This window comes from Sorex fumeus, unplaced genomic scaffold (genome assembly GCF_029834395.1).
Source record: "Sorex fumeus unplaced genomic scaffold, SorFum_2.1 ptg000109l, whole genome shotgun sequence".
Taxonomy (NCBI): domain Eukaryota; kingdom Metazoa; phylum Chordata; class Mammalia; order Eulipotyphla; family Soricidae; genus Sorex; species Sorex fumeus.
In genome coordinates, this window is record NW_026606166.1 from 3,958,321 (window position 1) to 3,984,212 (window position 25,892).

The 25,892-nt window shown below is 40.3% G+C and overlaps 1 protein-coding gene across 2 annotated transcripts in view; it reads left to right on the forward strand.

The window, feature by feature from the left end:
- The window catches only part of GLCE (glucuronic acid epimerase), a 79,679-nt gene that overhangs the window by 865 nt on the left and 52,922 nt on the right, over positions 1 to 25,892 (forward strand). The window contains exons 2-3 of one of the 2 annotated variants that reach the window (XM_056134853.1): positions 10,533 to 10,677; positions 25,361 to 25,449. The gene's annotated coding sequence lies outside the window, so the exon portion shown is untranslated. The remainder of the gene's footprint in view (positions 1 to 10,532; positions 10,678 to 25,360; positions 25,450 to 25,892) is intronic. The other variant, XM_056134854.1, reaches the window with a different exon arrangement.

Sequence of the window (25,892 nt, forward strand, 5' to 3'; positions counted from 1 at the left end):
GATAGATGTTTTTGGTAACTTAGGTAGGTAGATATTATAATAATTTGTCTATTTCATCTTAATTACTTAATTTGTTGGCATATATTGTCCATACCATTATTTTAAGTAGGTCTGTAGTGCTCATTTCTAATTAATAGTTCACATCTTTTCTATTTTTAGTTTAGCTAAAAGTTTTTCAGTTTGTTTGTCAGGAACAAACTTTTTTTTTTTTTGAGTCTCTTTATTTTTGTATTCTCTATTTCATTTACTATTTACCTCTTTGACTTTTAGGTTGTAGATTTTTGTGTTTTTATTTTTTTAAAAGTACTTTTGTAAAAACTATGTCCTTTATCTTTGTTAGTTTACTAGTCAGAATTGGCAGATTTTTTTAAAACCTGGAACCACACAATCTGTGTTTTAATGCCTATGAAACCTGTAATTGTTGCCCTTTTAGACAGGACTGTGACATACTTATTTAAAGAGTCACTTTATTTCCTTGTGTACAGGTAGTGGTTAAATGATTTCACCAAGTGAATATTTAGAGAATATTTTGCTATATTATTAGTATACTTTTTATTTAAATCAGAACCAAAAAGGGGAAGGGATTTCTTTATATTTTGTTTTTGGAAATTCAAACATTATAATGTTTTATGAAGTTTAAAAATGTAAAATGAACTTGTGAAATAATTTAGCCTCTGTTTCTATTTCTGTTTTTGTTACCTTAACTGCTTCAAGTGTTCTTATGCCAAACCACTTCACAAACCAAGAAGCAAATCTCTTGGTCAGGAAAACTCAGGCTAAGGTCAGATAATTGACCTTCCTTCCAGACTACCGCATAAATGCCTCTGATGCAATAACCTTGAGGTGCTGTCATATTTATGTTGTGGTCTAAAGGATAAGCTGTTGATGCAGAAATATACTTTGGAGTGGTATAACTGAGTACTTATAGAATCTGATATTGGGTCGTGCCGGGGCACATCCAATGGTGCTTAGAGCTTACTCCTGGCTCTATCATTCATGTTGTGCTCAGGGAACTATATAAGATTCCAGGGAATGGAACCTGGGATGGCTTATGCAAGGCAAATGCCCTACCCGCTGTACTAATCCCAGCCCTAGGACTATGAAATTTTAATTGTGAGATTGTCCTGGATTAATTCACCGAGTTTTTGGAAAATGCTGGTTTAGTTAATATAGCATTAGAAAGCAGCAACACTTTAAACAACTTTAACATTTTTTTTTTAAGTTTGCTTAAGGGACCAGAGTGATAGTACTGAAGGTAGGGCACTTGCCTTACTTGTGACTGATCTGGACTCGATCCCTGTCACCTTTTGGTCCCTGTGTACTGTCAGAAGTAATTTCTGAGTAGAGCCAGGAGTAACCACTGAGCAATCCTAGAGTAACCTTTGAGCAGTAACCCAAAGCAAAACTTAAAAAGTTTGCTTAAAATCACTTTTTCCAACAACTTTTTTTATATCTTTTACAAGTACCAGGCTAGAAGAAAAGTACATTATTTTATATATAATATCAGGGTATTTAGAGATTTCCAAATATCTAAATATCAAGGTATTTAGAGATATACAAAATATGAGAATATACCTATGGACTCATATTCAAGGTTTTAGGTCTAAAATTTGCCTACTATTCTAATCTTTTAAATCACTGTCCTTGGTTTTTGGACTCACTATTGTCATAATCAAAAGAGAGCATCTGGTCCTATTTGACTTCATCCTTTTCTTGTCTGCCTTTCCAAATGTTCATTTGAATGAATATTTTTAGGCTCTTCTGAGTGTAAGTTACCATGCTGACTGCATAGGATATTAAGGAGTCCTTAACTTTTAAAAACATATAGTTTTATAGGTGAGTTAATAGAGATATGCAAACAATTCAGTACAAAATGTAGAACATTGCAAATGCAAAAAGAACAGAACAAATATTTGCCTTGAAAGTTCAGAGTGTTCAAAGTTTAAAAAGAAGGACCAAAAGGAAATATTTTCTTGAGAGGTCATTAGTATAATTATTAAACTAGTTTCAGTTCTGATTCTGCATAAAACAGTAAATCTGTAAAATTAGAAAGCTAAAAAATGATCCTTTCAGTATCATCTTGATGCTGTAGAGAATTCGCCTTCCTTGAAGAAGGGCAATATTCATTAAGTATTTGTATGACAACTTTATATGCTAGGTACTCTTGTACAGCCTGAAATATATAAATAAGCAAAACAGACAGAATTCTTTATTCTCATAAAACTTAATTTTAGGTGGGAAAATACAAAAGATAAGTTAAATAACAGCATAAGAAATAACAAGAAAAATATAACAGGGCAAGGAGAGTGGAGAATGGGAAGATGGTCAGGAAAGTCCATGGGGAAAGTGACATTTACAGAACAACTTGAAGGCATTTAGTGAGTCAGCTATGCAGACAAGTATAAAACATCCTGGGCTCAGGGAAGTAGCAAATGCATGTCCCTGAGGCTAGAGCATGCCTGAGATATTTACTTTTCAAAAAATCTTTTTGGAATGGACTAAAGGCTTAAGAGGATCAGTCAGAAAGGTGGTGATGGTGACTGGTGGGTGATGGTTAGATCCAGCAGATTCTTATTAGGCCATTTAAAAGAGTTTAGCTTTTAGTTGAAGTGGGATTTTATACAGGAAGACATTGGATGGGTTTGAGCAGAATAGTGATGTAATTGGACTTAGCTTTTTCAAGAATCTGTCAACTCTTTGAGAAAAGGATGATGATGAACAGGGTGGAAGCAGGGAAGATCATTGAGGCTGCTGTATTCTGGGTGAGAGATGGTAACCTACCCAAATAGCTGTAGTGATGGTAATTTGAATGTTTATTAATTAACTAATTTTGTGGTACACGGAATTGAACCCAGGTCTCATGCATGCCCTTTACTGCTGAGTCCCATCCCAGAGCCAGTAATTGGTATTTTGAAAGTAGGTCAGCACATTTTTAGGATGATCTGGCAGACTATAAAATGATAGAATAAATGCATGGAAATTATTTTTTGTAGGGATGCACTTAATAATAAAAAGGTATGACCAGGGCTGGAGAGCTAGTTCCAAGGGCTGGAGTTAATGCTCATGTGAGAGCCCCACGGTCAATTCCTGATCATACAAGTTCCCCCCGCCCCCCCCACAAAAAAAAGTATTATTACTGGACCCGCTCGAGCAAATCGATGAACAACGGGAGGTTAGTGATAGATAGTGATCGTGAGATTGAATATGTGAAATAGGGTTGGAAGCGGCTACACTCTCAATTCACTGCAGGATAGAATGGATAAACATGGATTTGAGAAGAAGGGAGGGAGTAAGAGAGAGAGAAAGAGAATAAAGAAGAGAGAGAGGATGTGTTGAGATCTCAAAGACTAATGATTGTGCTGATATTGGAGAAGCTGTAATGAACAAGTAGCTAAAATTGACAGGAAATGAAGGAAGAGGATGGCTACTCCTCATCTAGGTCCCATGAGGTGAGAACTGGGGAGAAAACTGCGTTTTAGAAAGCTTTGGGGAAACAATGGTAAGAGCAACTACTTTCTAGTTAGAAAAAGATTGAATTACTTTAACCAGTGATGCTCATGAAAAATGTGCCGAATAAAGTACTGGTGAAGGGAGGGGTGTTTGATCATTGTGTGACTGAGACTTAAACCTGAAAGCTTTGTAACTTTTCCCACAGTGATTCAATAAATAAATATAATGAAAAAAAATGTGCCAAATAGAGGGAGTGCCATAAATAGTGAAATATAAGCTACTAATGTTGGAAAATAGCAAAAATTGTAAAACTCCTTGGAAATTTAGGTTTTATACCAATTTAATGTCTTTGTAGCTGTATCCGTCTTATAATATACTTAGAATTTGTCACTGTTCTCTAATTCAACATCCAGGGTTTTGTTTTCTTGTTGTTATTATTGTTGGGTTTGGTATTTTTTATTTTGTTTTGGTAATCCAATGTCAAAACTAGTAGAGTATAATTTAATATTCCAGGACTGATCCTGAACTATTATTGATATATTTTCTTTAAAAAGTTTTTGTGGGGGCTGGAGTGATAGCACAGCAGGTGGGGCATTTGCCTTGCTTGCGGCCAACCTGGGTTTGATACCCAGCATCCCATACGGTCCTCAAGCACCGCTAGGAGTAATTCCTGAATGCAGAGCCAGGAGTAACCCCTGTGCATCTCCGGTGTGACCCCAAAAGCAAAAAAAAAATAGTTTTTGTATTGGGCCACGGCCGGTGATGCTCCAAACTTACTTCTGGTTCTGTGCTCAGGAATCACTCCTGGTGGGGCTCAGGGGACCATATTTGATGGCAGGCATTGAACTTGGGTCATCTGTGTGCAAGATAAGTGCCTTACCTATTGTGCGATTGCTCTGACCCCTTAATGATTGTTGTTGCTTCTCAATCACCTCCTGAATTTGCTGCTGGAACTGTAGGCCACCATGCAGAATAATTCTACTTCTTTTGAACTCTGCTTCCAAACTCTCAGGGATATCCAAATTGTAGAAGAGCATTTACCTTTGAAAAATGGTATTTATTACCTTTTTCTCCCAGAGTTTATTCTATAATTTATTTCATCTCTTAATTTAGCTAAGTTACTTGCTAATAGAAGAAATGTTCTTTTATCTTTTATAAAGTGTCTGGGGCGATAGTCTAGGTGTTAAGGTCTTGCCTTCCATGCAGCCCTGGTTTGATCTCCAGGACCAACTGGAATCCTGCCAGAGTAATCCCACAGAACTGAGAGTATGTCCTGAGCACTTCTGAATGTGGCCCCAAAAGCCAAAAAACATATAACGACAACAACAAAAACCTTGTCTTTTATAAAATATATGAGTTTATTTTGCAACTTAAGCATTTTTGTAGTTCATCAGCAGATGTATTATATATTGCAATTAGGTCTCTTTTAACTATAATTCAGACAGCCTTAAATAACAAGGACGTTTTTAAACTAACACAGCTGAAGTTCAGAGGCACTATATATGTAGGCTTTAAGATTAGGTGATCTGTATCTCACTGTAGACCATGAGGATTCAGATTCTTTTGTTCCACTTTGCTCTCCATGATGCCAGCTTCTAGTTGCTGTGTTATGGTTGCCAGGAAGAAAACATATGTTCTTCAAGGAAGAAAAAGCCTGGCTTCCCCTTAGCAGAAAAAAACAAACTTAACCAAAAGCTACCAGAAGATTTCTTATTTTATTGGCATGGTTTCTCCTTACTTTTGAATCAGCTTCTGGCAGCAAACATTGGCTCACTCTTAGCCAGTTCTCCAGGTTGGCACAGAGCTGTGGAACGGCTCTTGGAGCACAGTCCCAGTGTCTGCTTTGGTAGTGCACTACTGCTCTGAGGGTTTTGCTTGTTTGTTTGTTTATTGACCTTCTGAGCACTGCTTGGTGCCTACAGGCCTCTACCCAGCAATCCTCCAGGGACCCTGTGGTGCTGATGAGTTTAGTTCATCTAAGGCCTGTGCCCTCGTCCCTGTACTGTCTCCCTAGTCCTTGCTCTGCAGCTTAAACATGTAGCATTTTTCTATAGCATTTTCACAATGAATCAAACATTCATGTTTGATTCAAACTATGTTTAGTTCATGTTTTATTGGTGTAATTGCCCATTCAAACTATGTTTAGTTCATGTTTTATTGGTGTAATTGCCCATGTTCAGAGCATTATATCAGGTCAAGCAGTACAGCAATTATCACGGAGCCATTTCTTAAAAAAGAAAAGAGTGTTGGAGTGGTGAAAAGATTGGAGACTGTTGACAAATTTGAATATCTGCTTGAAGCCAGACCAATAATTTTTAACCTCTTTCACCTCCCAGTAATTGACTTAGCTTCCATTTACATACTTTAGTGACTTGATTTGTATCGCTTTCCTTTCTTGAAAAGTTGCCTGAAGCATCGTGATAAAGTTGAGAGAGAGCTGGGTTATGATTAAGTTCCTAATTGATTCCAGTTTCACTGCCTTTCAGTTGAGTGTGATCATGGTCAAGACTCCATCTCTCAGTCTTTCAGCTTCTGAGCAGACATAATACAACCTGTTTTCTCTCCGAATTAGTCTCAGGAATGAAATACATTGATGGGAAAGAAATGTCAAAGGGGGTGGGGACTGGGGGAGGTAAACAGTCCTCGGGACCCCTAGGGGTCCCACTGGTGATTCTCAGCCAGCCAGGCCAGTGGTTCAATTCAAGGGCCTGAGTATGGTAGGATTCTTGTGCCCTGGTGTTGGGGATTACCTGGGCCACCCTAGTGATGCTCAGTCACCTCCAGGGTCGCACCTGGTGATGCTTGTGGGGATCATGTGGTGTTGGGGGATTAAACCCTAGGTTGGGGGAATGACAAGCCTGTGCCCTTACCACTGTATTATCTCCCAGCCCCTCATGATTTTTAATGGTCTTAGTTCTTAAAGAGTAGAAATTAAAAGAAGGAAGTGAAAAACACAGGAGATTCTCATTTTAGAACATTAATAATTGATCTTTCTGAAAATTTAGGGTTTATCAGCAGACAGTAAGGATATGTAGCTCTTGAAAAATCAGATGTCACAAAAATTTGTAAGTCTGCAACTGTACCTCATGGTGTTTCACTAATAAAAATTAAAAAAAAAAAAAAAGAAAGAAAATAATCAGATGCCTGGAGCTGGAGAGATAGTCCAGGGCTTAAGGTCTTGCCTTGCATTCAGATGACCCTGATTTGGTCCTTGATAGCACACGGTCCTCTGAAGATCACAGGAGTTCCTACCCCCCCTCCTAACCCCTGGAATGAAGCGAAGATCACCCCTGAGCACCACCAGGTAGACCCAGGATATCAGTATAGTGCTGGCTTTGTAGAATGAATTAAGAATTTTTCTTCTTTAGCTTTCTGTGCGTTTTAATAAAATGGGTACTTTTTCAACTCTGGGATGCCCGGGGACGGGGTTGGGAGCATGAGCTTAGTTCCTGCTGTACCCACATCCCACAGCTGCTGCCTTACTGCTTCACTACTCATCTCTGCAGCCACACCAAGCCAATGAAAATTCCAGGTACATGAAGCTAAGAACTCTGGGGTTTTCTTGGAGTTGGGGTGGGCAACCTCTCCCACCCCATAAATCCTGAAGCCCCAGCAGCCATATCCACAATAAACAGCAGCCCAGCTTTGCCACTAATCTCAGAAGAGATGCACACCAAGCCACTGAAATTTAAGGGCCAGTTTTACAGATCCTGGAGCTCCTGAAGTGACACTTCCAAGTTCTACAATCCTGAAAGCCCAGTAGGAGGAGGACACCAAATTAGAAGGGAAAGAAGCATAGGTCCAGAGAGCAGTGCAGTGGCTAAGGCTCTTGCCTTCCACACAGCCGACCTGGGTGTGATCCCTGGCAGTGTGTATTGTCCTCTGAGCTTTTCAGGAGTGATTTCTGTGTGCAGAGCCAGGAGGAATCCCTGAGCACCACCAGCTGTGACCCCAAAGCAAAAAATAATAAAAAACAAAAGAAAATAGTATACTAGATTAGCTCAATAAACAAAAACAGTATCACAGAAGGCTCCACTAGCAGTAGATCTTAGTAAATCTGCAGACCGTAATTTTATTGACCCCATGGCAAGATATAACGGTAGCATGGTAGCATGGTCCTCCCGTCGTTCATGGATTTGCTTGAGCAGGCCCAGTAACATCTCCATCGTGAGACTTCTTGTTACTGTGTTTGGCATATCGAATACGTTACAGGTAGCTTGCCAGGCTTTGCTGTGTGGACGAGATACTCTCGGTAGCTTGCTGGGCTCTCCGAGAGGGGCAGAGGAATAGAACCCGGCTTAGCCGGGCCGGCTGCATGTAAGACAAACGCCCTACCGCTGTACTATCGCTCCAGCCCCACAATTTTTCTTTCACTGAAGTAGTTTTTGAAAATTTCATTAGTTATTTAGTTGTAGCAAGCAATATAAAGGTAAAGGTAAGGTAAAGGCCCTCCCGTTGATCGTCGATTTGCTCGAGCGGGCCCAGTGTCACAGCGGGTAGGGCGTTCGCCTTACAAGCGGCCAACATGGCTGACCCGAGTTCGATTCCTCCGCCCCTCTCGGAGAGCCCGGCAAGCTACCGAGAGTATTCGATATGCCAGACACAGTAACAACAAAGTCTCCAATGGAGACGTTACTGGGCCCGCTAGAGCAAGCAATATAAAATATATATTATTTTGTGCCTGCTAAGATGCCAGGCTTGGGGGATAAGTGGGAAACTGGGGACAGTGGTATAGGGAGGTCACACTGGTGTGGGATTGGTATTGGAACATTGAATGCCCGAAACAGCTGTATTATGAACAACTTTGTAAGCCACAATGTTTAAGTAAAGTTAATTAAAATTGGGATTATGCGTAATCGCAAAATAAATAAGCAATGGGCAGCAGTGATGGTGCTCTCTTTCCCCTTCACGTGCGTTCTGTGGCCATGAGCCGCTTCCCCATCCTGGCCTGTAGCTGTCACCAACAGACAATTCAATATTCCAACACCAATCCCACCACTACTAGTGTATAGCAGTTTTTAAAATTGAGTGTAAACTATAGACTTCCCACATGTCCCCTGTATCTATACAAACAACCAAGGATCATCCTCATCACCCCAGATCCATAGTTTACAAAATATTATAGCTATTTTAAAACCTTCATCTTCATCTCTTCTGATATTGCCCATGATATTCTAATTCTTGGGTCATATTTTATTATAGCTCTGATTTTTTAAAATTATATTTTATCATTGTGAATTTTATTTTATAAATTTTTTTATTGAATCACCATGAGACACAGTTACTAAGATTTCATGTTTGAGTTTCAGTCATACAATGATCAAACACCAAAAACAGCTGTGCCCTTCACCAGTGTACATTTTTCCACCACCAAAATCTCCAGTACTGCCCCCCCATCCCAACCATTCCCCTGCCTGTGTAGCAGACAATTGACAATTTCCACAATACTGTCTCTCTACTTTGATTACATTCAATATTTCTACACCAGTCCCACCATTATTTGGAATTTTCCCGTCACCACTCAAACCTGCCGAAAAAAGCAATGCTAGACAATTTGTTTTGTGTTGCTTATTATAAATAGCATATGATGTTTGCGCGGCTGTTCCTGTGGCCACAGACTCTTGGAATTCTAAAATTTTATGATTAGGGTCTGGAGATATCTCTGCAGTGATTCTTTCATGTGTCTCTGGATCATGGCGATTAAGGAGCTTAATAAGTAGCTGGGGGCAGTTTGTGGGCGTAACATCCAGGCCCATTGGGGCGGGGGCAGGGGGAGGGAGGTTGGGGGGAGAGAGGGACTAGCTCCTCTCCTATCCCGTTACACCTGGCGTTTGCCATTACTGCTCCTGCATAACTGGGCCTTGAATTCTGGACGATGGCAGCTGTGAATTTTTTTGTTTGTTGTATTATCTTGAAGAATGTGGGAATTTTTCTGGAATGTTGGAATGTTATGTATGTTAGATTAGATTATTTGCAGTGGTTTGATTCTTTCATGGCTTAATTTTAAAGTAGTTTCAGGGTGAATCTACAGTGTTCTGCTCAAGGATTAATTTAGCCTTATTTCAAAGGTCATACACTTCAGGGGTCACTGTTAGCTCCCCCTCACATTCAGTGAAATTTCTCCATTTTGGATAGCGAGAACTTCTAGTAATTTATTACCCTCTAAGAGCTCTAATCATTGTTTATCCTGTGGCTTCCCAGTAATTTTCTCTTTCTAGAGGTCGAATTTCTTTTCTCTTGATATCTTGGCATGTGTACATACTGTGTTCAGTTGATAATTCAGTGAGTCTTGTGCATTTTGGGGATCTCTTTATCGAATTACCTCAGTTACCCTTCCTTCCACCAATTCCAGCTATCCTGATCTCAAATGCAGGCTGGCATTTCAGTCAGCAGTGTTGCCAGATGCTATGGGGTTTACTCTTTTCCGTACCACTGTCTGAAAATTACCTCCAAGTAATTTTAACTAAAACTGAGGTGCTCTCTAACCCTTAGAAATGGTTGTTTCAAGGCTATGGATGTGTGTGTAGCTCAATCTTATAAAGTGCATGCCTTTTGGGGTCCTGGGTTTGATCCCTGCAAGTTAAAAAAAAAAAGAGGAGGAAAAGAAATAGTTGCTTCATTTCTAGTTGTTTAGATAGAAAGGTAATTTCAGATCTTCTTTCTTCTTCATTCAAAATGGAAACCTGTCTTTAAACATTGACTTTTTATATACAGACTAAGAATTTTTATTAAAAGGCAGCTTCATTTCAGGACATATGAAAAAAAAAGTTTAGAAGATAGCAATGATGAATGTAATTGAGGCCCCAGACTTCAAATTCTACCCAGGTACTTTCTTGTATTCACAAAAGCTTCTGTACCTTTGATTGTGATATGTTATGATCTGGGTTCCAAATTGGGCACCTCACTTTAAGGAGACAGTTTTTAAGTGCCAATTTTGCACATGAAAATGCCTTCTTTAATTTCCTTTTCTAGATGCCATGATTTACTTTAGACTTTGCCAGAGTTAGCCAGACAAAGATCATTTTTACTACCCAGGATACTAGGCCCAAACCATTGCTAACTGGACCTCCTATTTCCTTTAGGTATGAGATTTTTCTCAGGGCTGGAACAGTAGCACAGCAGGTAGGGCATTTGCCTTGCACATGGCCAACCTGGGTTTGATTCTTCTGTCCCTCTCCGAGAGCCTGGCAAGCTACCGAGAGTATCCTGCCTGCACAGCAAAGCCTGGTATGCTACCCGTGACATGTTTTGATATGCCAAAAACAGTAACAGCAAGTCTCACAAGGAAGATGTTACTGGTGCCCACTCGAGCAAATCGATGAATAACTGGAGGACAGTGCAACAGTGCAGTGCTACCTGAGATTTTTCTCTAGGGATCTGAGAGCTTATTGATAGTTGAGACTGTTCAATTCCTAACATCAGTCTATATGCCAAATGCAATGTCTGTGACTCTACTCTTTGGAATCCTTGGTTCCACTACAATAATGTTCAGTCTCTAGTTTGTGTCACAGCAAGACAGTTGTGTGCTTAACTAAAGTGTCTAACTCCCAGTGAGTACTATCACTAGAGCACATGAGAGTGCATCCAGGTGTGTGTACAAGCTCTCAAACCAACCCAGTCAACACAACAGAAGTGGGGAGACACTTTTGTTTCAGATTTTATAGCTAAATTTCAATTTATTTTCACTTGTTTTGGGGAAGGAATAAAGTATGAGCTAAGAAGTGAGTTTCTTAGTATTGACTGAGAAATGGAAAGGAGAGAGTATCTGAAGTAGCAAGTACTATTCCACAGAAGCAAGCAATGCATACTGAAGTATGGCTTTTTTTTTCAGGTTTAGGCTCTCTTGGCCCTAGAAATAAGTAGTTCTCTGCACCCAGGTTAGAGAGTATTAATTTCATGCATACTACTGTCCAGTGAGTCCAAAGTAAGCCTGACTTTGCTCCAGAAATGAATCTAGATTTCTACTAGGAGAATTTTTAATATGGTACAGGAACACATAGGTTCTGGTGATGGGAAAAACAAAGATTTTAATCTCATGTAGTGAGCTGTTTTTTGTTTTTGTTTTTTCCTGTTTGGTTTTGACTCTATTTGTAGCTTGCTGTAGGGCTTAGGCTAGAATGATAAATCCTTTTGGTTCCTCTTATTAGAATATTCAAGGAGACCAGGAACAGTGGTAGGTGAAATAAAAAAAAAAAACAGCGGGGCGCTGGAGGGATAGCACAGCGGGTAAGGAGTTTCCTTGCACGTGGCTGACCCGGGTTCAATTCCCAGCATCCTATATGGTCCCTTGAGCACCGCCAGAAGTAACTCCTGAGTGCAGAGCCAGGAGTAACCCCTGTGCATCACTGGGTGTGACCCAAAACAGCCAAAAAAAAAAAAAGCTCAGTGGAAGATGGCCAGAGAAATACTCAAGTGGATAAAGCACTTCCCTTGAATGACAGAATCCCAGGTCTGACCCCCCAGCAGCTACCCCAGTGCACTGTGCCGGGAGTAACTCTAGAGTCCTGTCAAGTGTTGCCTGACTCCCCACAAACAAACAAACAAAAACAAGCAGGGGTGCTCCTCCCCCTAGGCTCCCCTTCTCTAGACATTCCTGTTTGTTCCCAAACACTCTGGGCACATACTTTGCTTAGGGTTGTTGAACTTTTCCACCTTAGAACAGGAATCATGGGAGCCTCTGGAGAACAGAAGGCAAAGTCAAGAACAACAATAAAAACCACTAACCTAAGAAATCATAGATGATCTCACTCAGCAGTAGACATGAAGGAAGATACTAACAGTAGCACAGTAGTAAAAAACTAGAACATTCCTCGATCACTGCTAGATAGGTGAAGTAGATAAAAAAAAATTAACGAGAAGAGGAGGTGGGTCTAGCAAACATATAGGCCCCTGCATCCCCTAAAAGTTGAATGCACATTTTTCTTCAGTGTACTTTCTCCGTGATAGGACCACATGCTGAGTCACAAAACATCACCATAAAATAAAGAGGATAGGATCATTCTGGGTGAGTTACCTTTTCGTTAGTATGTATTGTGGGGAATACAAACTAATTTAATGCAAGCCCAGTATAAGTTTAATTAGGGAGTTCAGTCGTCAGAACATAGATCACAATGCTTGAGAAATGAGTGTGCTATTTCAGTACCTTTGAAGTTATTCAGATTACTCCCTTATTTGAACGAATCAGCAAGACAACCCCTTTGGCTGATGTGGATATTCATTAAATATTCATACAAGAGCCTGCTATTGCCAGACACTGTTCTACAATAATGTACAACAGTAAACAGAATAGACAAAATTTCCTGTCTTTGTGGAGGTTACATTCTCATGAAGGAAGGCAGTAAGGAACAGGGGGGAAATAGATATCAGAGAGTACTATAGAGGGAAATTAAGGACGGGAAGGAAAATGATGAATTGAGTGGTTTGGGGGTTGAAGGGCAGAGCAGGTAGGAAGAGAGAATTGGGAGGCCTGGAGCAGTGGCTGCAGCAATAACCTCTCTGGGAAGAACATCCCAGTCTGAGTCATCTCCCTGTCCTAGATGTTGCCTTTAACCTGAGGATGCAAGCCATTGATGATCAGAGGTTTGGTTTTGAACATATTAAGACATCCATATTAAATGCCCCAATAAAAATTGTTGAGTAGGTTGGATAATTATGGAAAATAGTTGGATAATTATGGAAAAGAGACCAGGCTATTTATCTTCAACTACATAATTTTGGAGTCGTTGGTTTGCAGATGATACATAAAGTTCCCAACCAAAGGAGACCACCGAGGAATTGAGTGTAGATGGAAGTCTACGTGCCCTCAATTCCAGCTTGTGGCCTCCCTCTCATCCACACCCCCACCTCCCACTGAAACCAACTAGTGTGTTACAATTCAGCTCAGTTCTTACACTGCTAAGAGAGAGCACACGATCCCACAGTTAAGGACTTGGTCCAGTATACTAGCCCCTGCCCCTGCAACTTCAGAGGCTGATGGGAAATACAGGTAGTCAGTCACTTGTACTTCGGCCTGATTGGTTTATTATAAAGCAATATAAATAACTCAGGAACAGCCAGATGGAGGAGATGCAAAGAGCAGGGTGCAGGGAAAGAATGTGCTTCCTCCCTAAGCATGGCACTCTTCTGAGATTGTCCTGTGTTCACCAGCCTGGAAGCACACTAAAATCCCTCTTCAGGGGTTTCTATAGAGATTGTTTTACATAAAGATGATTAATTCATTGGCCGTTGATACTTGATTCAGCCTCTAGGAGGAGGGGCTGACAGTTTCAATCTTCTGGCCACTTGTTGGTTCTACTAGTACCAGTCCCTATCCTTAGATCCATGTCATCTCATTATAACAAAAGGTGTATTCTCATTCAGGAATGAGAGATTTAGGGCTCTGGATCATTGGATGACTAAAAGTCAATCATGATAGCTTTGTAATTATTTCACGGTGATTCAATAAAAAAAAAATTGGGAAAGAAATAGAATATTTGTTTCTTACTATGAATCACATTATCATCAAAGAAGAGATCCAAGGGTTAGAATTTAGAACATTCTATATTTAGAGATGGGAAAAACAAGGAACCAGGGAAAGAGACTGAAAAAATGCAAAGTAGGAGATGGGAGTCGAGTATTTCAAGGAAGAAATTGTGTTAGCTGCTGGAAAAGTAAGAGAAATACCAAGGATTGCTATATGTAACGACAGTGAGTCACTAGTAATATTTAATGAGGGTGGGTTTGTGAGCTGTTTGAAAAAAATAAAGCCTGACTGATGAAGAATTAAGAGAAAATTGAGGGAGACGTAGAGATGGTGAGCAAAGACAAATCCGTTGTATTATTAGGAGAAAGCGCTGTACACAGTGTCTGTAGCTTTAAAGGAGGAGTTATTTTTGTTTTTTTAAAAAATGGAACTGAACCAGTAGTGAGGGAATATATTTATTTGCCACTGCATCAGAGAAGAGATAATTGCTGGAGCAATTCCCTTGACTAAGGGGAAGGAAGTTGGGAGCTAGAATATGGGGGGGAAGCTGGCCCTGGTTAGATCCTGTCATACAGCGTGGACCAGTTTATCCATAATCATTGACAAGATTCCACAATAAAGCGATCAGTGATCTGGCAGAAGTTGAGAGTTTTTTCTAATAATGTAACTAGAATTATATATAGTAGAAGACCTTTGACACTCATCCACCTATAAATGCTGGCACATCTGTAAAATCAAAGAGTGAGTCATTGTCTCTTTCCTCTATGTTCCAGCCCAACTGTATTACCTGTAACTCTTCCTTACATTTGTTTACATGTGTCTCCCCCATTATTTGATTATTGGTACCTTGATTCCACTCAACTCTTTCTTCGTTATAGTGTTTTCATTCATTGCTACATGCCTAAATAAAGTTGTCTATTGGTGTATAACAAATTACTCCAAAACTTAGTGGCTCAGAACAACATTCATTATCTCAGAGTGGGTCAGGAATGCAGACTTAGGTGGGTCTCTTATGCAGGGACAATCAATGTATTGATTGGGCCTGCAGGCTCATCTGAAAGCTTGCTATGGAAAGATCCACTTCCTAGCTTACTCACTTGGTATTTGGCAGGATTCATTTCCTTATTGGGCTGTTGGCCAGAGGTCTGCCTTGGTTCCTTGCCACATAGCCTGCTCCATAGAGCAGCGCTCTCAGAGTGAGTAAGCCAGTGAACAAGTAAGAGTGCCAGCGACAGGGGATGCTATCAGAGAGCCGAATTTTTGTCACCTAGCCAGAGATGTGCTTTCCATCGCTTTTGCCCTCTCGTGAGCCTTGGAGGCAAGTCATTAGGCAGAACCCACACTCACAGAGCACAGCAGGGACGCAGTTTATAATCCCGCTGCCCAGTTCCCAAACTGGGTAAAATGCCTAGCTTGTTGAGTGAATTTGCAACTCTATTAATTGGTAGCATATATTTGTAAGAATTCAGTTTGAGTTATGATTTCAGTTTGTTTTTCAAACTGAATTCAAGGGTGAGAATTCATTTTGAGACCACCAAATTGTGTATTGCTATTCTGAGGTTCAGATTATCAAGCTTAATTTTTGTTTTTGGTAACAGTTTAAATATTGAAACTTTAGGAAAAAAACTAATGAATCTAATCCCAAACTTGTAATATATTAAATATTGGAAATAACTTGTTCCACCTTATCTTTTCATAGATGAGGGCCTTGCTCTGCAATGATGTACCAGAGTCATGGGTGGCAGAGCCAGTACCATAAGCCAGACCTCCTGATTGCACTCAGTGCACTGAACTATGTCCAATTGCTACTAATAAACCAGTAAAAATCAAATCAGGATCTTTAAAAATACATATGCCTGTCCCAGTTCTAGACTTCCAAATCTTAATTGCTATGGGGTGGTAGAATTTGATCGTTAACCTTTTTAAGAGCCCGAAATTAGGGAACTTACTTCTCAAGGAATTAGTGTGCCTTACAAAGTTGATCATCCTCCTCCCAGATCTTCCATCTTCCAGTAGGCGGTGGTCACACCTACCAACCCCCCCCCCCCCCCACACACACACACACACCCCGGGCACCGTGTAATCCCATCAAGGGCCAAGACTCAGAGACTACAGAACCCAGCTCCCAGGATTGCACACGTCACGTGACATCTTATTATCTCGTTCTTACTTCGGACAACCTGGCAGGCTACCGAAAGTATCCTGCCCACACGGCAGAGTCTGGCAAACTCCCCGTGGCGTGCCCAATGTGCCAAATACCAGTAACAATGATGGGTCTCATTCTCCTAACTCTGGAAGAGCCTTGAATATGGCACTTTTTAAAATCTCAGGGCTAGGATGAAGGAGACGTTACTGGTGCCTGCTTGAGGCAATTGATGAACAACAGGATGATCGTGATCGTGACAAACTTGGAATCAGAGTGAAATCAATAATACAGACTTCTGTCCATTCTGATTCCTTAATCATATCTTTGTACAGTTTTTATCTGGACTGTAATAATAATCTTAACACCGATAATTGTTATGAGTTTTGCTGAACAAAGTTTTTTTCTTCTTCATTAAGACTGTCCTTTCACTCACTACTTCATAATTTGTAAATAAGATAGTCCACGACAAGATTCTTAACTGTGAAATAGGCGAGCAATTCTTTGACACTATCAGGCATGGATAAAGGCTTCTGCCATCTGTGATCTGGTGTTCTCTGCTGTTGTTTTAACTAGATTAAATTCTAATTACTCTTAAGCAGATTGTTTATGAGAGTTTTTTAAAAAGAATATTTTAGAGTAACTGTATAAAAACAGACAAGAAATGAGCTGAGATTTAAAAACAAAAGTCTTTGAAAGTAAGTTAATTCGGTTATGAGGGGGTTTTCTTTTGGTTGTTTTTTTGTTTTTATTATTATTTTTGTGGGGAGAGGGCTGTTTTGGTGTGCTCAGGGGCTCCTCCTGGTTCTTTGCTGTGGGGTCACTGCTGGCAGTGCTCTGGAGGCCAAATGTGCGGTGATCAAGATGGGGTCCTCTGCATGGAAGATAGTCATCTTAACCCTTATGCTAGCTTCCCCAACCCCTATGAGGTTGTTTTTCAATATTTCATTGAGTTGGGATGTTTATTATGACATAGGTTGTTTTCAGTATTTTAGAACAAGTGTATAGACAGAGTTCAGTGGTTCCAGGTTTAAAAACAAAAAACTTTCCTTTGTAGGTGGACTAATAAATGCTCAGCAAATGTTAAGGCATTGTCTTTACATTGCTAAAAACATAATTTATCTCTCCTTCCTTCCTTCCTTCCTTCCTTCCTTCCTCCCTCCCTCCCTCCCTCCCTCCCTCCTTCCTTCCTTCCTTCCTTCCTTCCTTGTTTTTGGTCCACGCCCAGCGGTGCTTAGGACTTACTCCTGGCTTTGTGCTCAGACATCACTGCGGGTGGGGCTTGGGGGACCATATGGGGTGCTGGGGATTGAAGCCTCATCAACCATGTACAAAGCAAGTGCCCTACCCGCTATACTATCACTCCAGACCTATCTCTGTATTTTCTATTCTAAAATCATTGAGGAATTTTGTGTTCAGAAATCCAGATTCACATGACAGTGTCAAATTAATTGTATACCTGATGAAGAATTTAAAAAACAAAAACAGAAACCTGGGGTTGGAGAGAGAGTATAGTGGGCAGAGCACTGACGTTGCATGAGGCTGATGCAGGTTTGATTCCCATCACCCCTTAATATCTTCCAAGCCTCACGGGGAGTTATCACTGAGTGCAAGACCAGGAATAAGCCCTGAGCACTACCAGGTGTACCCCACCCCCCACTCACACCAAATAGTGTGGATAGGGCTGGAGCGATAGCACAGCAGGTAGGGCATTTGCCTTGCACGTGGCCAACCCGGGTTCGATTCCTCCATCCCGCTTGGAGAGCCTGGCAACTACGGAGAGTATCCCGCCCGCATGGCAGAGCCTGGCAAGTTCCCCATGGTATTTGATATGCCAAAAACAGTAACAAGTCTCACAATGGAGTCGTTACTGGTGCCACTCGAGCAAATCGATGAACAGTGAGAGGACGGTGCTACAGTGTGGATAATTCTATGCTAATACTTTGTTATTGGGCCTCACTTGCTTGTGCTTAGGACTGCTCTGAGCTCAGGGATCACTCCTGTTGGGACTCAGGGTACACCATAGGGGATGCTGGGGATCAAACCTGGGTTAGTTGCATGCAGAGCAAGCACCCTATCCACTGTACTATTGCTCCAGCCTTATACTAATAAATTTTAAAATTAACACGAAATAGATAAATCCTACAAATATATAACTTAGAGTGAGAATAAGAGAATTAAGAAAATTTTAAGGAAAAATATCTGGCATATCGAATACTCTTGGTAGCTTGCCAGGCTCTCCGAGAGGGGCGGAGGAATCGAACTCGGGTCGGCCATGTTGGCCACTTGTAAGGCGAACGTCCTTTTTTCTAGTTTTTTTTTTCCATGCTGTCAAATTAGTTTGATAATTTTTCAAAGTGGTGGAGCCAGACACAGTAACAACAAAGTCTCCAGTGGAGACGTTACTGGGCCCGCTCGAGCAAATCGACGATCAACGGGAGGGCCTTTACCTTTTAAGGAAAAATATGACCAGACCTATAAGAGTATAAAATTGTGTTTTATACTTAAAGGGGGGAAAATGTCTTTGTTATACAATGCTTAAGTGGCTCACCTGAATACACATAGAACACATTTAGTATAAGTGAAACAATTCATTATTGAGAAAGCATGAAATCATTTAGTAAGCTAAGGATAAATAGACCTTTCTTAACATTGTAGAGGGCAATCCTAAGCGCCATGAGTGTCATACTCAGTGGCAAAGTGCTAAGAAAGTTTTCTTGCCATTTATTTATTTATTTTTAATTTATTTATTTATTGAATCACTGTGGGAAAAGTTACAAAGCTTTCAGGTTTAGGTCTCGGTCATGCAAATATCAAACACATTTCCCTTTACCAATACTTATTTTTCACCATGAAGAACCCCAATAAACCCCCACCCCCCTTTTCTTGCCATTTAAAGAAGCATTTTTAATTCTTGCAGAACTCGTTCAAGGCTATCAATTTCTTGAATTACTGCCTGTCCTTAAAGCTCTGTATCATTCCTTTAAGTCTGAATGATAATCTAGCTGAATAGAGTATTCTTGGTGAGATGTTTGTTTTATTAAGATTTTTTTCCTGTTTCTTTTTTTTTAACTACTATGTCCCACCATTCTCTTCTAGCTTGTAGAGTCCAAATTTGATCTACTGTACATCTTATGGGCTTCCTTTTTATCTAATTTCTTTTTCTTATCTTTTCTTTTTTTTTTTTTTATCTTACTGAGATAGCACAGATGTAGGGTGTTTGCCTTGAACGCGGCCAACCCAAATGACCTGGGTTCAATTCCTCCTCCCCTTTCAGAGAGCCCAGCAAGCTACCGAGAGTATCTCGCCCGCATGGCAAAGCCTGGCAAGCTACCCATGACATATTTGATATGCCAAACACAGTAACAAGTCACAATGGAGATGTTACTGGGTCTGCTCAAGCAGATCGATGAACAACAGGAGGATAGTGACAGTGACAGTGCTGCTTTCAGTATTCTTTCTGTCTTTGGCTCTTATTATCTCAGAATGACAAGATGTCTTGAAATTTTTCTATTTGGGCCTATTTTATTTTCACTAGGACCCCTGACCTCTTGGATCTAGGTACCTGCACTCCTCAACTCTGGGAAATTCTTAGCTATGATTTATTCAGCCTGTTGCTTTTCTTCAGAATTGCTCTTCCTGCTCTTTCCGCTCTTTGCCTCATCCCATGGTTCTCTAATGTGCTGTTCATTTTCTTTTGAACTTGTTTTTAAAAATCTTTTGTTGCTTTCTAGTTTTTTTTGTATCTCCTCTTGGATCTCCTTGATCTTTCTTCAGCTGCTCTTATTCTGCTACACAGAACTTCGTGTGTGTGTGTTTGTGTGTGTGTGTGTGTGCACACACACGTGTTTATATCACTAATCATTTCTGTCACTTTTGGATGTAGTAAAAAAGTAAATGAATTTTTCTTAAAAATAAAGCCAGACATATAACTAAACGCTACAGCAATAAAAATAAAATCCTCTTGATTCTTTTAATTGGAAAGGGGAAAATACCCTCTCATTATGGGCATTTAAAATATGAGAGGTAGATGCTTATTTACCTCTCTGTAGAGAGGCACAATGTTTATGAGAAACAGCCTCATTCCTGATGCCCCATTCACTCTCAACGGAACGACCATCTCCGAATGCAACAGCTATGTGTACCTAGGTCGAGAAGTCAACATGACAAATGACCTGGCACCCGAGCTGCGCAGGAGGAAGAGAGCGGCTTGGAACGCCTTCAAGAACGTCAAAGAAATAGCTAAGAGGACGAAGAACCTCTGGCTCTGGGCACATCTCCTTGATTCCACTGTTCTTCCTGCATTAACATATGCCTCAGAGACCTGGGCCCTACACAAACAAGATGAGAACGCTATTCAGGTCACCCAAAGAAGAATAGAAAGAGCTATGCTTGGAATATCACGTTTCACTCAAATGAGAGAGAGAATCCGGAGTTCTGACATCCATCGACGATCAAGGATCAGGGACGCTGTCTCATTTGCCAAGGTGTCAAAAATCAGATGGGCTGGTCACGTAATGAGATTTAAAGACGACTGCTGGACTAGAGCTGTTACCGACTGGATTCCACGGGATGTCAAAAGACCGCGTGGCCGCCCACCTACCAGATGGTCAGACTTCTTCGTGAAGATCATGAACGATCAGTTTTGAGGCTCTTCATGTTCCCGGAGCGAACAGATGCCATTGGGCTACACTAGCACGCGACAGGGACAAATGGAGACGTTACTGGCGCCCACTCGAGCAAATCGATGACTAACAGGAAGTTAAGTGATTAAGTGATTTAAGAGAGGCAGATGAAATTTACTGACTTGCCTTGCCAAAAACTTTCTTTTATTTCTTTTTTTGTTTTGTTTTTGTACCGCACCAGGTGGTACTCGGAGCTTACTCCTGACCCTGTGCATTACACTTCCATTAACTCCTGGCAGGATTCGGGGGGGACTATATGGGATGCTAGGGATTGAATCTCAGGTTGGCCAAGTGCAAGGCAGGTGCCTAACTTTCTGTACTAGCTCTCTGGTCCCATCTTACTAAGAGCTTTTGACAAGTGTTTCATGTCTTTAGAAATTAAATTTGAATTATTAGTTTTTTAAATTTGGATTATTAAAGGGAATTTTGCTTAGTAAATTGAGAAGACGACATGGAACAGTAAGCATGCAGAGTTGTAGTAGGTACAGTTTTAATGAATGGCAAAATTCAACTTGCCTTAATGAACTATTACAGGGACTATACAGTTCCAGATATATTACATTTTATTTTTTTTTTATTGAATCACCATGAATCACAGAATCACAGAGTGATTGAATTTCTTGATTGAGTTTCAGGCATACAATGTTCCAACGCTAGTAGTCCCTTCAGCAATATCAACTTCCCTCCACCAATGTCCCCAGTTTCCCTTCGCCACTACGTCCTGCCTACCTCTAAATTATTGAAGCAAATAGTTTTATATTGAATAGAATATAATATTAGGGCAAAAAAATGTTTTTTCAGGCAGAACTACTCCTTATAGAGGTTCTTGTTTTCAGTTTGCAGTGTAAATTGTCTTTTTAAAAATCTGAGTTTTTTATAATACCCAAGAGTAGAGAGAGAGAATTGGGGAAATTGTCTGCCATAGAGGCAGGCTGAGGATTGGGATTGGGGGGAGGGGCGAATAATGGGGAAATTGGTGGTGGAAAATTTGCACTGGTGGAGGGATGGGTGTTTGATCATTGTATGGCTGAATCTCAAACATGAAAGCTTTGTAACTGTATCTCATGGTGATTCAATAAAAAATAATAAAAAAGAAAAAAAATCTGAGTTTTTTAAATAAATTATACAGTGTGAAATTGTTGATAAATTTAGTAGTACAATGATAATTCCTTAGAAATAAGTATCACTGTATCACTATCATCCCGTTGTTCATCTATTTACTCGAGCGGGTGCCAGTAATGTCTCCATTTGTCCCAGCCCTGAGATTTTAGCAGCTTCTCCTTACTCATCTTTCCCAACACTGCTGTATTGGAGGCTCTTTCGTGGTCAGGAGAATGAGACCTATTATTGTTACTGATTTTTGCATGTCAGATACAGCATGGGTAGCTTACCAGGCTCTGCTGTGTGGACGGGATACTCTCGGTAGCTTGCCAGGCTCATATGTATATGTATATATATATATATATACACACACACACACACACACACACACACACATATATTGAATGGCATATTATATATATAATGGGCTGGAGCGATATCACAGCAGGTAGGACATTTGCTTTGCACGTGACCGACCCTGGTTCAATTCCCCCATCCCTCTCGGAGAGCCTGGCAAACTACCGAGAGTATCCCGCCCACACGGCAGAAAGCTCCCCGTGGCATAGTTAATATGCCAAAAACAGTAACAAGTCTCACAATGGAGGCGTTTCTGGTGCCTGCTCAAGCAAATCGATGAACAACAGGAGGACAGTGCTACAGTGCTATATATATATAATATATAATGTAATTTTCAAAATTTTATCTTAACATATGGGCTGGAGTGATAGCACAGCGGTAGGGCATTTGCCTTGCACGCAGCCAGCCCGGCCAAGCCGGGTTCAATTCCTCCTCCCCTCTCAAAGAGCCTGGCAAGCTACTGAGAGTATTCAATATGACAAACACAGTAACAGGAAGTCTCACAATGGAAACGTTACTGGGCCCACTCGAGCAAATCGCTGAACAACAGGAGGACAGTGTTTTTTTTTTTATCTTAACATACTCTGATACAAAAATCTTTTCATACCTATTTTTACTAAAGGGGACACGATCTTAAAACCACTTAATTCATTTAAAGACAAAGTTGTTTTTGCTGGCATTTATAAAAACAACACAAAAGCATTTTTCATTCAGTTGAAGGAGCTCATGACCTTGCATGTTTTGGGACTCATGGCACGCACGCCTCAGCCCCTGGATGAGGATTCAGGGGAGGCACATGTGGTTCCTGCCTCTCCTACTGCACTCCATCAGCAGGCACTTAATGCAATGCTGTCTCCAGAACGGAGGTTTCTGGGTTTGCGGTTGGGCTGCCCCTGATGTGCTCAGGGGTCACCCCTGGTGGGCTCCGGGGACCCTCTGTGGTGCGAGGGATTGCACCTGCTGAGTATCTTCCTCACTATACTCTTGCTCGGTCGCCAGAAAGGAATTTTTATCACTTTAAAAAACAAAAAGACCCCCACGGTGGTTGTACATTCATTTCCTCCAAAAGATGAAAGCCCTTTAGCTCTTCTTTAGGGAAAAACCAAACACAGGCGCCAGTTTAATTTCACTTAATTACATATGATTGGCTAAATGGGTCACGGGTCACGGTCCTCCCGTTGTTCATCGATTTGCTCGAGCAGACCCAGTAACGTCTCCATCATATGAGACTTGTTACTGTGTTTGGCATATCGAATACGTCACGGGTAGCTTGCCAGGCTCTGCCGTGCAGGCGAGATACTCTCGGTAGCTTGCCGGGCTCTCCTAGAGGGGTGGAGGAATCAAACTTGGGTCAGCCATGTTGGCCGCTTGTAAGGCAAACGCCCTACCGCTGTGCTATCGCTCCAGCCCATGATTGGCTAAATGATTAAAAAATAAAATCTGAAAATACTTGGGAATTGAAAAGATTTGAAAAAGACGTTAAAGAGAAGTAGTACCTTTCTTTGTACTTAAAATTTTAACTATAAAATTAATATAATTTAATTACTAAAATGTATACTTCTGTATATGTATTTGACTGTTTTGTGTCATGTATATGTATAGCTTAATAGACACTTTTAGTATTACTGTACTATTACTAGAAGTTTGCCAAATATCAACAAAGTCTTACACAAGATAATTGTGAAACATTTTCTGATTTATATCTTTGCTTAACTAAACTCATTCTGCTTGTTCAAGTAGGGTGGTTTTCCCGTTAATTAAGGTAGAGACAAATGAGTATGTTGCATTTTTACTTTTCAGAATGTTCTCTGCAGTTGAAGCAGAATAAATTGCATCTTTCCCCCCTTAGAATTCTGTTTTAATCATTTTTCTTTGGGGAAAAAAAATGAAAGTTCTTTTCCATGTCATTATGCTGATGTCAGGATTCAATGAGATGGGATTGTGATGATTAGAGGTGAGACGGTTTTTGCAAGTAATGAACTGCCAGAGGAACTGAAACAAGGTTGCTAATTCCACAGTGATTTTGCTTGTCAGGACTGAGTTGAAAAGTTACCATTTACTCTATTTTATTTATTTATTTTGGTTTTGGTGCCACACATGGTGGTGCTCAGCTTACCCCTGGCTTGTTGTTTACTCCTAGTGGGGTTTAGGAGTCCAGCATGTTGTGTCAGTGATTGAACTCCAGATCCACTGCGTGCAAGACCTTACCCACTATACCTGTATCTGTGGCTCCGAGATTTGCTCCAACTTGAAGTACTCAAATAAGCAAAATGATTTTCACATACTATAAAATCTTAGGTAAATGTTCTTGGATAAACTTTAGTGACATAAGTTTTTTTAAATATCAGGATTTTTAAAAAGTGTATTTAGTAACATTATGTGCATTGATGAATATTAATATATGTAGATATTAGGTAGTGATCTTCGTGTATTTAGACAGTTCAGTTATTTCATAAAATTCTATTCTGCTATACTTTTGTAGCTGTAACGTTCCTCCAGTACCTGTAAACTCTGGCGACCACCACTCTACCATTTTAGTTTTGCTCTTTTTTGTTTTTGTTTTTGTCTTTAGGTAGAATCTGACAGTAGTAACTATTTGAGATGGTTCCATTCATTTACTCAGTATAATATGTAAGATTCATGTAATTTGCTTTGTGTATTAATAATTTATTCCTGGTGAAAACAAAATGCTTTTTTAGTGTGGTACTTCAGATTTTGTTACCCAACCTACTCATTAGTGTTTACTTTTGGGGTCTTTAAAATACTGTTTCATGTACTGCATGTGGTCTGGTGGCCAGGTTACTCAAAGATAGGTTGGGATGTAATTATTATGTTTGATCAAAAACTGGGAACCTGACTTAAAAGTTGTTTCATCACCCAAAAGGAGAGAGAGAACAAAAGAGAATGCCCTGCCACAGAGGCAGGGTGGGATGGGAGGGATGGGGGGTGGGAGGGATACTGGGACCCGTGGTGGTGGAAAATGGGCACTGGTGGAGGGATGGGTATTTGATCATTGTATAACTGAAACCCAAGCACAAAAATTTGTAAGTCTACAACTGTACCTCATGGTGTTTCACTAATAAAAATTAAAAACAAACAAACAGAAAAGTCCATAATAAATAAACACGTAAATAATAAAAGATGTTTTATTTTGTTTCCTAGGAGTTTGACAAGAAACCGAAGTTTTGGTCAGACATTTTGAATTTGAAATCAGACATGTGCTAGAGTTTAGATTCCTTCATTTGCTTAAGGTAAGATTGTTTAATAAAATACAGTCAGACTTTTCCTGTGTATCTCCTTAATTTTCATTTTAATGGATGCTTTACTAACATATTTTTTAGTCTACCTGAGATATTGAGGTTAGAAAATTATTTCATGATAGTATTTTCATGTCCCTGTCCCAGGTAACAGCATCTAGCCTTTCTGGTGACGTGATTTGCTTATTAAAAGCATTGTTTGTTGGTAATCAAACTGTTGGCCTAAAGCAGGACTTAGTAAATGTGGCCCACAAACTGGTCATCCAGTTCGTGAATAAAGTTTTATTGAAACGCAGCCAAATGGCAGCCTTAGTAAAGTAAAGTAAAGGCCCTCCCATTGATCATCGATTTGCTCGAGCGGGCCCAGTAACGTCTCCATTGGAGACTTTGTTGTTACTGTGTTTGGCATATGGAATACGTCACGGGGAGCTTGCCAG